The sequence below is a fragment of the Marmota flaviventris genome, chromosome 7 (assembly GCF_047511675.1).
Source record: "Marmota flaviventris isolate mMarFla1 chromosome 7, mMarFla1.hap1, whole genome shotgun sequence".
Taxonomy (NCBI): domain Eukaryota; kingdom Metazoa; phylum Chordata; class Mammalia; order Rodentia; family Sciuridae; genus Marmota; species Marmota flaviventris.
This window is the reverse complement of record NC_092504.1, coordinates 3,905,580-3,917,479: the sequence shown is the minus strand read 5'-3', so window position 1 is coordinate 3,917,479 and position 11,900 is coordinate 3,905,580. Positions and strand designations below refer to the sequence as shown.

The window sequence follows — 11,900 nt, the reverse complement described above, 5'->3', positions numbered from 1 at the left end:
TGTGGAGCTGCAGTTCTCAGCTCGGCCCACCTGTCCCCACTCTGCCCACTGCCCGCCCTTTCTGGGTCTCGCTGTGGCCTTGGGGAACATGCTCACCCAGGAGGAAGCGGGGAGGCCAGCCGTCCCCGGGGCTCTGGGCTCCCTGCCTCTTGCCCAATCGCTACCTGGGATTTCCTGGTTTCTCCTGGGCAGCTCGTCACTCAGGGTGGACAGGCCAGTCCTAGGGGCCACCTTTTGCTTCCCATGGGCTCCTCTTTTAATGTGAGACTGGCTTCATAGGGCCCTTGGTGGCCTGATGGCCCCACTGTGACCTGGGCCGGCTAGAGGAAGCGATGCTTGGCTTTCTTCGCTTAAGCAAGATTCTAAAACTGCCTTTAAAAGGCCAAGACAAGGAATTCAGCTCTCCCAGGGGCACCCGGCCACTGAGCCACACCCCAGCCCTGTTTTGCATTTTATTTCGACACAGGGTCTCCCTGAGTTGCTTAGGGCCTCACTGTTGGTGAGGCTGGCTTTGAACTCCTGATCCTCCTGCCTCAGCCTCCCAAGCCGCAGGGATCAGGGGCGTGTGCCACTGCGCCTGCCTTGTTTTTGTTTTTGCTGTGCTGGGGATTGAGCTCCGGTGCTCTGCCCCTGAGCCACACCCCGGCCATTCTCATTTTTTGAGACAGAGCCTGAGTTGCCCAGGCTGGCCCTGAACTTGCCATCCTCCTGCCTCAGCCTCCCAAGTCATTGGGGTGACAGGAGGATTTGTGTTTTCAAGTAACTCTGGGCCCCACAGTGCCAGTCCCCACCAGGCCCAGCGATGAAGCCCTCATTCTTTGGGGTGAGTTCTGGGCCCAGGAAGCTACATGAAAAGGGGCCATGTAAGGCTGCGGTGTCAAAGCTTCTGCCACTGAGGTGGCGCGAGCCCTGGGAAGGACAGACCCTGGATCACAGGCTCAGGGCCCCAGTTGTGGCCCTGGGCCCTCAGTGCCCTGAGGAGGAAGATGGTATCCCCAGCCTCGCTGGCAGGGGGTGCCTGCTCCCATGCCTGAGCTCGGGTCCTGTCGGAAACTCACCCAGACCAGCCCCTTCCAGTTTGAGGTGGAGAAACTGAGGCCCAGAGAGGCCTGCAGACTTCTCGGGTAGGAGCCCAAGCGCAGGCCCCCTGCCAGCCAGTGCTTCAGCTGGTGACCAGCGCCGTTCCAGGGCCCCCAGAGAGGCCATCCTAAAGGTCAGCCCAGGGTGGAGCCCGGCCTGCTGAGATGAGACCTGCGGGAAGGCATGGTGGGGCCTCCGGGAATCCAGGGCTCTGGTGGCCCCGGAGGGAGCCGCAGGGCCTCTGTCACAACAGACCCCGCAGGGGTCAGCCAGCAGGCCCGGCTGTGGCCTCCTGAAGGGAGTAGCAGCCCTCAGCTCCTGCCCTGTGGGCAGGGTGGGAACGCCACCTGGCCGGGCCTTCTGGATCTTCCAGAGCAGCCAGATGCCTGGTTTGGTTGTGAAATCTCTCCCTCTGAATGTTGAAGACCGTCCCTTGTCCCTCATCACACCAACAGCAGAGGAGGCCTGGCGTGGCCACAATCCCTGGTCCCAGATCGGCTCTGTGCACAAGGAGCACCGCAGGCAGGAAGCCCTAGTGCCTAGACCTCGAGACCTGTCGGGCCTGTGGCCATCGCAGCAGGCGTCGGTGAGCAGGGCTCCGTGGGGCAAACACGATGCTCTCAGAAGCAAAAACAGAGAAATAGAGGCGGTGTCCACCCCACTCACGGGTGGGCAGCTCCTGCCCAGTACTGAAGTCCAGCTCAGGCCCCATGGCCAGCATGTCCCACTTCCAGACAGACCTGGTCCTTCCCCCAGGCCCCCACAAACCCCCTTTGGGGACCGAGAGTCAGCACCACCAGGATGCCTGATGTGTGTGCGGGGCGCTGTTTCAACATTTATTAACTGACCCTTCCTCCTTCACACCCCGGAGGTTGGCCGGGTACCTACCGCTCTGCTCTTCCATTTTAAAGGAGGCACAGGGAGGCTGAGAAACCTGCCTGGTGTCACACAGCCAGTCAGCAGACAGCGGCCCCACCCCTGTGCTCCGTGGGCTTGTGGGGGTACAGTGGGCCCTCAGGTGACGCCCACCTGTTGACATATGAAGGGACAAGTGCCATTTGGCACTGGATTGTCCCACAGTCTTGGCCTCTTTCCTCCATGCAGGCAGGTGGTGCCTGTCCCCCCTGCCCACCTCCCCACTCAGCCCCTCTGAAGCCTGGCCCGGCCTGGAGCTCCATTCTGAGCTCCCTGGGGCAGCTTCTCCCCGCCCTGCTCCGGAATGCTGGCCCAGAGCTGATAAGGAGGAGGTCAGGAGGCTGGCCCTGCCCAGGGGCGGGCCCTCCACCCCCCCCCCTCCCCAGCTCCAGCCATCCTGGGAGCCAGGGTGCTGCTCGGCACGACTGAGGGCTGAGACGGCAGCCGGAGCAGGTGAGGACCTGGAGCCTGCCCCCTGGGTGCTCCCCGCCTGGGTGGCACGGTGCTGCGGCAGGTAAGTTCTCGACCTCTGGGCTGAGACCTCTGTGCTGGGCGTCCGGAGGGCCTGACACTCAGGGTCACCTGTGGGGACAGGTGAGGCTGGGGATGGTGTGCATGGGGAGGGGGTGCGCCTGGAACCACCTGGCCGGGACGAGGGAGGGCAGTAGAAGGGCAGTCTGAGAGGTGATGGGACTGTGTGCTGTGGGGTGGTAGGTGCGAGGTGGGGCTGCGACCTCCTGGGACCTGAGGACCCGGGCCGTGGAAAGGGGAGGATCTGGGGGCCTCCGGGGCCTCTGGCCACAGCTGGGGGCTCCCTTTCCTGGCTGAGTGCCTTGGGCCCATGGCTTGCTTCCGAGCCTCGGTCTTCTTGTCTGTAAGGTGGGAGCATCTTGCGTGCTCAGAACAATGTCCACAGCAGCTGCAGGGGACCCTGCAGTGTGGTGGCCCTAGAGAGGATCAGGAGCCCCGGGTGGGGGTCAAGGCTGTGCCCACCTCCAGGGCTGCCTGCCTCCCTGGATGCTGGCATCCAGGGTCTTAGGGAATCCAGAGCTCCCCCAGCCCCCAGCACAGCCCTCCCCTGCCCTCAGGCCAAAGTCCCTGGTGTGGCAGGGGACAGCCCCTCCTTCCTTGGGTGGGCCCTAGAGTGGGTTTGCAGGAGGGAGGGTCTGCAGCAGGCCTGAGCAGAGGGGCCTGACCCGGCGGGGTGGAGGCCAGTCGGCCCGTCTTTGGGCAGGAGGATCTCTAAGGCTGGCCCTCACAGGAGTCTGTGGACTCTGGCAGGAGGCCCTGAGGGTGAGTAGAGCAGCCTGGTGGCCAGAGGAGAAGCGGTGGCCTTCTCTGAGCCTGTTTCTCCTGGTGCACAGTGAGCCTGGGGCCCAGGGCCGTGCCTGAGCAGGGAGGATCTTTGTGTGGACCTGGGTGTGGACTGCGTGGGCCCAGGGGCAGATTGGTGTACCCTGAGGGAACGGACCCTCCGTCCCAGGGCAGGGGTGGCCTAGGCTGTCTGCAGCAGCTGGAGCTGGGTGCTGTTCCAAAGGCCTCTTTCCATCTCCCCGTCCTGCAGGGCAGTGAGGAGACGGTCAGGCTCACCGCAGAAGGAGGTGTGGCGGGGGCTCCTGGGTCGTTCCAAGGCTGGGCACGCAGGTGGCCTGGGGTGTCAGCGTAGGCAGTGAGCTCCAGCCTGGCCCCGTCCCCAGCGCCGTCCACAGCGCCGTATCCTTGGGCCTTAATGATTTGCCCTCCAATCTTGTCCAGCTTGCTCTGCGTTGCTGGGTCTTTATTATTATTATTATTCTGCAGTATCAGGATGGAACCCAGGGGGGCCCTACCACCGAGCCACAGCCCTATTTATTTTATTTTGAGACAGGGTTGGGCTGAGTTGCTTAGGGTCTCACTAAGTTGCTGAAGCTGGCTTTGAACTTGCGATCCTCCTGCCTCGGCCTCCCGAGCTATTGGGATCACAGTGTGTGCCACGGTGTCCGGGGGCTGGGCCTCTTTTGTAGGTTTCATTTGGTGGAATGTGTTTGGTTCAGAAGGCGGAGGAAGAGGGTGCGGAGCTCCCACACCCCTGCCCAGGACCCTGTGCTTCCACCTAGTGTCCTTTTCTGTCCCGGGGTCCTCCCTCCCTGTCCCCCTCCTCCTCCTATGGACTGTCCACACATCCAAAAGGCAGGTGAGGAGTGGTCTTGTCCACCTGTACCTCCCGGGACTCCGGCCTTTCCAAGTGTTCTTCTGAACTTTGGTGGGTCAAGGTTCACATGTGCCACAGCGTTCAGGGTCCTTGGTGCCCTGTGCCTGCCCCCATATGATCCAGAAAGTCCCACACCCCAGCCCTCTGCATTTCACAGGCACGTCCGGGCTGGGATGTGGGCGACCCTCCGGGCTCTTTTACACTGAAGACCTGCCAGGGGTGGGAGGGGGCTGTGGTCCTCTGCGGCTCCTTTCTTTCCGCTCGGCTGTCCCGAGGTCTTTCCTTGCCGGCCCACAAGTCCACCCTCTCTACCACCGCGGCCTGCTGGGCGGGACGGAGCTGGTGAGAAGACCTGACACCTCAGTGACTTCCAGGTGTTGTCATTGTCAACAGAGACTTGCAACCTCCCACACCTGCCGTTTCAGAGGACGCAGCAATCTGCAGGGCCGGCAGGGGCAGGCCGCTGGTCAAAGGTTGAACACAGTTGTGCTTTTCCAGGTGCTGGTCACCTGCCGGCCGTTGACACCGTGTTCTCTGCAGCTGCCCAGGGTGTGCCGAGGGACACGGGGTGAGGAGGGTCTGCGCCGCCAGCCATCCCTCCCTCACCGCCGAGAGGAGGAGACACGGGGCAAGAGCCCAATTGGGAGGTGACAAAGGGTGTCTTGGGGTCAGGTCATGCTCCTTCTAAGGGAGGGACGGAGCCTCATTTCTCATCTTTCAAGACAGTAGGAGGAATGGACAGTCTGCGTGCTCGTCTGGGCTCTGTTGGCCGCACGTGGACGCCTGTCCTCTCGCTGGGTCCCTCCCATCGGCCCTGTCCTCCATCTCGGTGGTGGGGAGGCCTGGCTGGAGGCTCAGACCCTATTCACAGGGCTTTGTCCACCCTCCTCCCCACCACCCCGTCCAGCCCGCGTCCCTCCCAGGACACAGACCTCCCTGCCCCTCCGACACCTGCCGTGCACCCAGGCCCTGCTCAGGTGTCACACCTCCAGGAAGAGCCTTTCCTGACTGCCGAGCAGAGTTCATGTCCTCACTTGTCACCGTGCCACCCTGCCACACCTGTCCCCACACAACTGGGTTTGGGGAGGAAGCCAGGGTGAGGTGTCATCCCTGCCACATGGCACCAAGGCCACACACGAGTGCAGGACTCTCCCTGTGACGCACCAGCCCTGGCAGGCGTGCTGGCCAGGACGGCGGAGCTGGCTCTGCTCCCACACCACAGGGAGGTGGCCCCTGGGTCCACAGGGAGGTGGCCCTGCACCTGGTTAGCCAGCCACGGCCTCACATCAGTGTGGACCCAGGCCACCTATGCCGCCACAGGGCTGGGGTGGACACTACCTTATATTGTTGTTCCAATTGTCCCAGCGCAGGCCACTGGGAGCCCCAGTGTTTGTGTCGGAGGTGCTGGGGACGGCACCCAGGGCCTCACACATGCGAGAGCTACACCCCCAGCTCTTTTATTGTTTTCTCTTATTTATTTTGCAGTACTGGGAATGGAACCCTAGGCCGAGAGCATGCTAGGGACTGCTCTCCCACTGAGCCACCGGCCCTTTTAAAAAATGTTACATTGTCTCACAAACTGGCCCAGCCTGGCCTCGAATTTGCAGTCTCCTGCCCCAGCCTCCTGAGTAGCTGGGACTACAGGTGTGTGCCACCACACTGGGTGTTGGGAGTTCTTTCATGAGCTCTTACATCCTTAGAAAGACACAGGCTCATCATTTTAGGGAAAATTGATCCATCCATCAATCATTTGGCCAACCCTCCCTCCCTCCCCGTCGTCAGTCTGTCCACTGTGCTTCCTTACTTCCTGCGCTGCCTGCGGACGCCCCAGGCCCCTGCTGGGAGTTTTCTCCCAGGGACTGCGTCTGGTGAACCTCTCGTGCTCCGAGGCTGGCTCACAGCACCTCCTCCAGGCAGCCCCCTGGCTGTCCCCAGCAGATGGGTGGTGCTTGCTGCCCAGTCCCTCTGCCTGCCCTGTTGGCCACCCTGGCTGAGCTGTCTGTCTCCGTCCGTCTCCTTGCCTGTCTGTCCCTTGGCTGAGACCTCAGGAGGGCAGGGTGTCTGGTTCAGTGATGCCCTGGGTGCTCAGTGCTGGGCCTGGCCCAGAGTAGGGCTGGACGAGGCCACTGCAGGTCCTGTCCCTGTGGAAGGCCAACGACAGTAGGTGCCTTCCCTGGTGGAGTCCCCTGTCTCCACGTGGGGCAGTGCAGGGCCCAGGCAGACGGCCAAGGCAGAGCAGAGGAGCAGCCCTCCTGGGGATTCCGGCCTGGTGGCTGCTCCGGGACACTCTCCATCTCCAAGCCACACCTGGGTACCGCGCCAGCCAGTGGAGGTGTGCCACTGCCACCCTGTCCTCTGAGTCCTGGGGGTGCAGGCAAGAGCAGCCTGGGGGCTCATTCCTGGCCTGGCATCAAAGCAGCGCCCTCTGGCCACGCCCCTGTGATGTCACCTGGGAAGCGTCACAGCTGGGCGCCAGGGCTGTGAAGGGTGCAGGTGTGGGTGTTGCCCGCCCAGGGGTTGCGGCTCGGAGGATGCCACCCAGTCCCTCTCTCCAGACTCCCAGTGGGCACAGCAGGGGTTGGAGGCCAGATGCTGCCAGGGACTGTCCACTCGCCTCATCCTGGGCCTCACGGAGGCTCCCATGCCTTGTGAGCCTCTACACTTGAGTGACTCCCCCCAGCAGCTGCCGAGGAGCAGGAGGGACGTATGGGGAGGAGGGGCCTGCCTGCACCGCTGGCCTGCAGAGGAGTGGGTTAGTGGGGCCTGACCCACCCCTGCTGGGGCCGCCGTCCTGTCCAGAGCACATGGGCCCTCTGCTCTCACTACTTGGTGGCCTGTGTGCACCGACACGGCCAGGCCCCCTTGCTGGCACCTCTGCTTATTGGTCATTCAGTGAACACCTGCAGAGTTCCATGCCGTGTCTGACAGGCCAGCACCTCCCTGGAGGACCGCGGAGGAGGCAGGTGTGGCCCCAGTGGAGGTCCCGGATGGTGGGCTTGGGGTGCCGGGCACTGGCTGGTCTTGCATCAGGGGAGGCCTGGAGAAGCGAGGCAGGTACAGGGGACACCCTGGGACAGCCGGGTGAGGTTGTGGGGGCGGCTGGATGGACCTGGTGGGGAGAAGGGTCCCGAGCTGGCTGCCTCCTGGGGCTGTGGACCTTGCCCAAGTCCACTGAGATGTCTTTCTGGGCTGGAGGCCGATGGAGAGGAAGCCCAGGTGGTACGGCCTCCAGCCCTTGGTCTGAGCCAGAGCCCTGGCAAAGCCAGCAGGGTAGGTAGACGCTTCTAGAAGTCTCAAGGAGCAAGAACCCTAGAAGGTGACTCTGTGACAAGGTGAGGGAGGAGGTGTCCAGCAGGGGCTGCAGTCGGCAGGGCAGACCCTTGACAGGCAGATGCAGTCAGGATAGGGAGGGACGGGCTGAGGCAGCATGGACGGTGCTGGGGACCGAGGCAAGGTAACTCAGGGGCACGTGGGGTGGGTGGGTGGCATCTGCTGGCAGGGGTCATGGCACTGGCCGGAGCAGACAGCACTGAGGTTTTGCTGGGTGGAAGCAGCTGAGGGGGTAGGACGGGCAGTGCCAACACAGGCCCAGGTCACCAGGGTGACCTGCAGCCCAGCCTGTGTTGGCCACAGCTGGAGGTGGGGTGAGGAGGCAGGGCTGTGGGAACCCGCCTGAGCCCTCGGGCCCAGCTGGCAGGTAGTGCACTGGCTGGGAGCCTGTCTCCAGGGAGAGGGGCCGGCCAGGAGGACTTCGCTCCCCAGGGAGGGGTCTGGGTGGGGAGTGCTGGCAGGTTAATGTTTGCACAAGCCAAGGTCACGATCAACCAGGATGACTGCGCTCCAGGGAATGTCAGGAATTCCGGCCAAGCTCTCACTCCTGAGTCAGGAATGTTGGGGCCCGGGGAGTGAGGGTCCTTGGGATTGGGGTGTCAGGATCTTGTCTGTGATCTGGGGCCTTCTTTCTCGTGTTCTTGGGAGAACGGCAGCCGTGAAGCCCCCAACGTGGCCCCGTTTGGAGCCTCCTACTCCCGCCTCTTCTGTGCACCCCACAAACCCCAGGTCGGGTGGCCCATGGGGTGCTCTGCGAGCTGTGAGCTGGGCCTTGGGGACCTGGCCCGCAGGGCTGTCCAGTGCATAGCCTGCTCCTGCTCTGTGGCCAAGCCTCTTTATTGGGGTGTGAGGAGGCCATGTCCCTCTTCTACATGCTCTGCCCACGGAACAGCCCTGTCACCCCAGGGAAGAGCACTGTTCCCAGGGGTCCCTGTCATGCAGGAACAGCTGGGCTGTAGAGTCCTCCATCTCCCAGGCTGGGGACACACCTGCCCTGACAGCTGGCAGGCCACTGTCCTGTGGTGTTGTAGGGACAGACGAGGCAGGACACCAAAGATAGCAGGAAACAGTTTTATTTGACTGCAGCCAGGTTTTGCTGGACTCAGTTAATCCCCTGAACCCCGAGTTCAGGTAGTTTCAGAACTTTATACCCCGCGTGTAAGGGGAGGGGCTCAGAAGTTCCCAGTCTGCAGAAGTTCACATAAAAGCAGCTTTTTCTTTCACTGTTAACCCTTCAAGGACAGCACCTGAGGAGGGGGGAGCTTCTTCTCCCCTTTCTCCCGTCCCCTGCCAGCTGTGACCATGGAGCCCAGTTATAACTTCTCTTATCTTAGGAATGTAGACATCTCTGTGAAGCCCCAGCTCAAGGCCAGAGGCCTGTTTGCACATTTCCACAAATTATTATACTGGATACATTTGTGAAAAACTAGTGAGGGGTGTCCAGCACCTGGAGTGCTGATTTCTTCCCTGCTAGTGGCCAAGTAAACAGGGGACAGGACAATAGGAAGCTTATCTACATTGGACTCTTTTGCTGACAGTCCTAAAATCAGCCCAGTTAAGACTTCTGTGGAGAAAGGGGGTGTCACTACAGTGGCTGCTCCAGGTTCGGCCAGACTGCGGAGGGCACCCTTCGCCGCAGGCCTGGGACGTGCTGTCTGCTTCCTGTCAGCCTGGGGCCCGCGCCCAGCCACTCATCCGGGTCCCGGGGGCCATGGGTCATCCGGGAAGCCTGTTTACTCCTGCAGCCTTGTTTTGGCAGAGGAGTTCCTGAAATTCCGGGGCCGGTGCACATTTTTGCTGGTTTCAGTGATAACCACAGACATTACGAACAGACCCCCTGTGCCAACAGGGGCTGTCCAGTCCTTCCTGTGTGGACCCTGCAGCAGGCACCTGCTCTTCTGGTGCCGAGGCTCACAGCACCGTCCCTAGGGGGTACAGGCGGGAGCCTGGGAGGCAGTCTCTGGGCAGGTTCCCCCCCGCCCCCCGACCTCAGGTCAGCCAGGGCTTGGGAACGCGTGTTCCTCGGAAGGTGGGCCTGGCGTCTCTGCCATTCTGGGGAACCCCCCGTTCAGAACCTGGGCAGGGGCTGGTCACTTAGGTCACCTTTAAAATGAAAGGCCCACATAGACCCCAGGAGCTCCCCTCCCGGTGCGTGTGGGGGAACTGTCCCCATTTGTTCGTGGAGGCTGGGCTCTTCCTTGCATGGCTGAGGCCAGTGTCTCAGGGGCCCTCGCTGTGCCAGTCACTGGCCTGTCACCAGACGAGGTTCAGCGCTGCCTCCCCGTCATCTCAGCCCACTCCCATGTCCAAAGCCGGGTCCTCAGACCACACCACAGGCCTTCCGCCCCTGCGTTGTGGAGTCGTCCTCGTCTGTCCGTCTCCATGCTGGGACGGCAGAGATGTGAGGGCCCGACAGCCAGAGAGGACAGCACCTTCTCTCTGGCCTCCACAGGGGTAGGGGATGGGGGTGGTCACCTGTTCAAGGACAACCAGAGGCCCCGGCAGACGGCGTTTGCCTGGACAGGCCCCGGTGAGGCCTGGGCTGGAGCTCCCCGGGGCCCTGCGCTCTTGGGGTCACTGTTGATGGCCTGCTGCAGGTCAGCCCTCAGGGCCAGCGTGCCAGGCCTCTCCTTAGCCGCCAGCATCCAGTTGCCAGAGTGGCCGTGGAGGCTCCGGCCTGTGTGTGTCTGGCTGCCGTGAGCTGCGGCTGGGCTATGTGCTCTCCTGAGCATCCCTGTCCCCTGGGGTGCCCTGGGCCCGCCCTCTTGGTCTTTCTCCTTCTAAGAGTTTGTCCAGGAGCCTCCACGTCCAGGAAGCCTCTAGGATTTCGCCCTCTCTTCCTCCTCCCTGGCTTCCCTGTTCCCACCTGCCTATGGGACCTGGTGGGTAGGGACCAGGGGCAGGGCTGGGATAGTCGGGCCATCGTCACACGAGGCAGGTGTAGCTCCAAACCCCAGGGAGCTGAGGTGCCTGGAGGTGGAGAGGCAGGCCGTGGGGGGACGGCAGCCTGCATGGGGTTCTGGACCCGCCCCAGCTTGACCCTCCACAGGGTGCCGCTCACAGCTGTCCCGAGAACCGTCGCTGCTCTAAATGACACAGTTAGGAAAGCCATTGTCTTGACTGACCACAGTGGTCACTGTTTTCCCTACTGGACTCAGAACACAAACACAAGAGCCCTCTGCAACAGGAGGGGGACGGGCACCCCACCTGCCTTGCTCCTAGGGCTGGACTGCAGCACTGGCCCCTGTCTGGGGAGCCCCTGGGGGTGCTCGGCCACTGGGCCCTCCACAGGAGGGAACCTGCTGCACACGGGCAGGGTAGACCCCAAGCCGACTGAGGGCAGGAGGGTCCACCGAAGGGGTCCCCAGGAAGCCACAGCTAAGGGCTTGACTAGGGACTTTGGAGGCCATAACTGGGCCCTGGTGGTGGCTGGGGCTTCCCCACAGGATAGATTAGGGACAGGTTTGGTCCCTTCCCGGTGCTCCCAGTCTGGCAAGTCCGTCTCTGAGGAAACCTCTGAGCGTGCTCCAGGTGGAGGACCAGGCGAGATGGGACGGCAGGAGTGTGCCCTGGAGGAGGCCCCGAGTGTGCCGGGGCAGCTCAAAGCCACATGGGCCCCTGCAGGAGGCCCTGCTGGCAAAGGCCTTTCCTGTGTCCTGGTGGGACTCGGAGGCCACCTCCCAGGTGAACCGTGCTCCCGTCCTGGGTGAGTCCTGCCCTTGCATTTTAGCCTTAGGGGACGTCCAGGGCGCTGGGGTGGAGCTGTGGCTTCTGCACTGGCTGGACAAGGTGTCCCCCTGGCCTGGAGTACTGGGCCCTGTGGCCTCCTGCAGGCAGATGGTGCTCCCCAGAGGGTGCTGCTCCTCACAGGAGCAAGTCCCTCCAGGGCCTGTCACTCTGCCCAGCTCCACTGCTCCTGGGGCCTCTGCAGCAAGGAGACAGGGACTCCAGAGCCTCCGGGTCCTGCCTGCAGGTCACTGGCCGCCAGGCCCGTAGAGTCGCTAGCACCGGCTGGCCTCTCTGACGAGGGAAAAGGGACGAGGGGTCGTTGCTTTGGGGCTTGGTGATTGAAGGCATGGGTATCTGGTCACCTGCAGGGCCCTGCACTCTGGGCCAGGGTGGCCTCCTGGGCTCCTGGGCAGAGCTGCTGCTTTTCCTCTGCTGGACTTCAGCACCCAGAGCCTCTGGCTGGGAGGGAGGGTGGGGACGTGGGCTGGGCTTCGGCCGGTCAGTCCAACAGGAGTCACGGGAATGTTTGGTCAGGCTGTTTTGACCACCCACAGGGTGAGGGTCACCTGGAGGGTTGTGGCGTCTTCCTGACAAATGACAGCTTGTTCTCTACCCCTGTGTCAGGGTCAGAACCACTGAGCTGGGAGGGCACTTA

At 62.7% G+C, this 11,900-nt stretch overlaps 1 protein-coding gene across 1 annotated transcript in view; it reads left to right on the top strand.

Moving 5' to 3' along the window:
• Positions 1-2,426: 2,426 nt before the first annotated feature.
• The window catches only part of Sh3tc1 (SH3 domain and tetratricopeptide repeats 1), a 42,587-nt gene continuing 33,113 nt past the window's right edge, over positions 2,427-11,900 (top strand). Inside the window, exon 1 of the mRNA XM_071614113.1 lies at positions 2,427-2,509. The gene's annotated coding sequence lies outside the window, so the exon portion shown is untranslated. The remainder of the gene's footprint in view (positions 2,510-11,900) is intronic.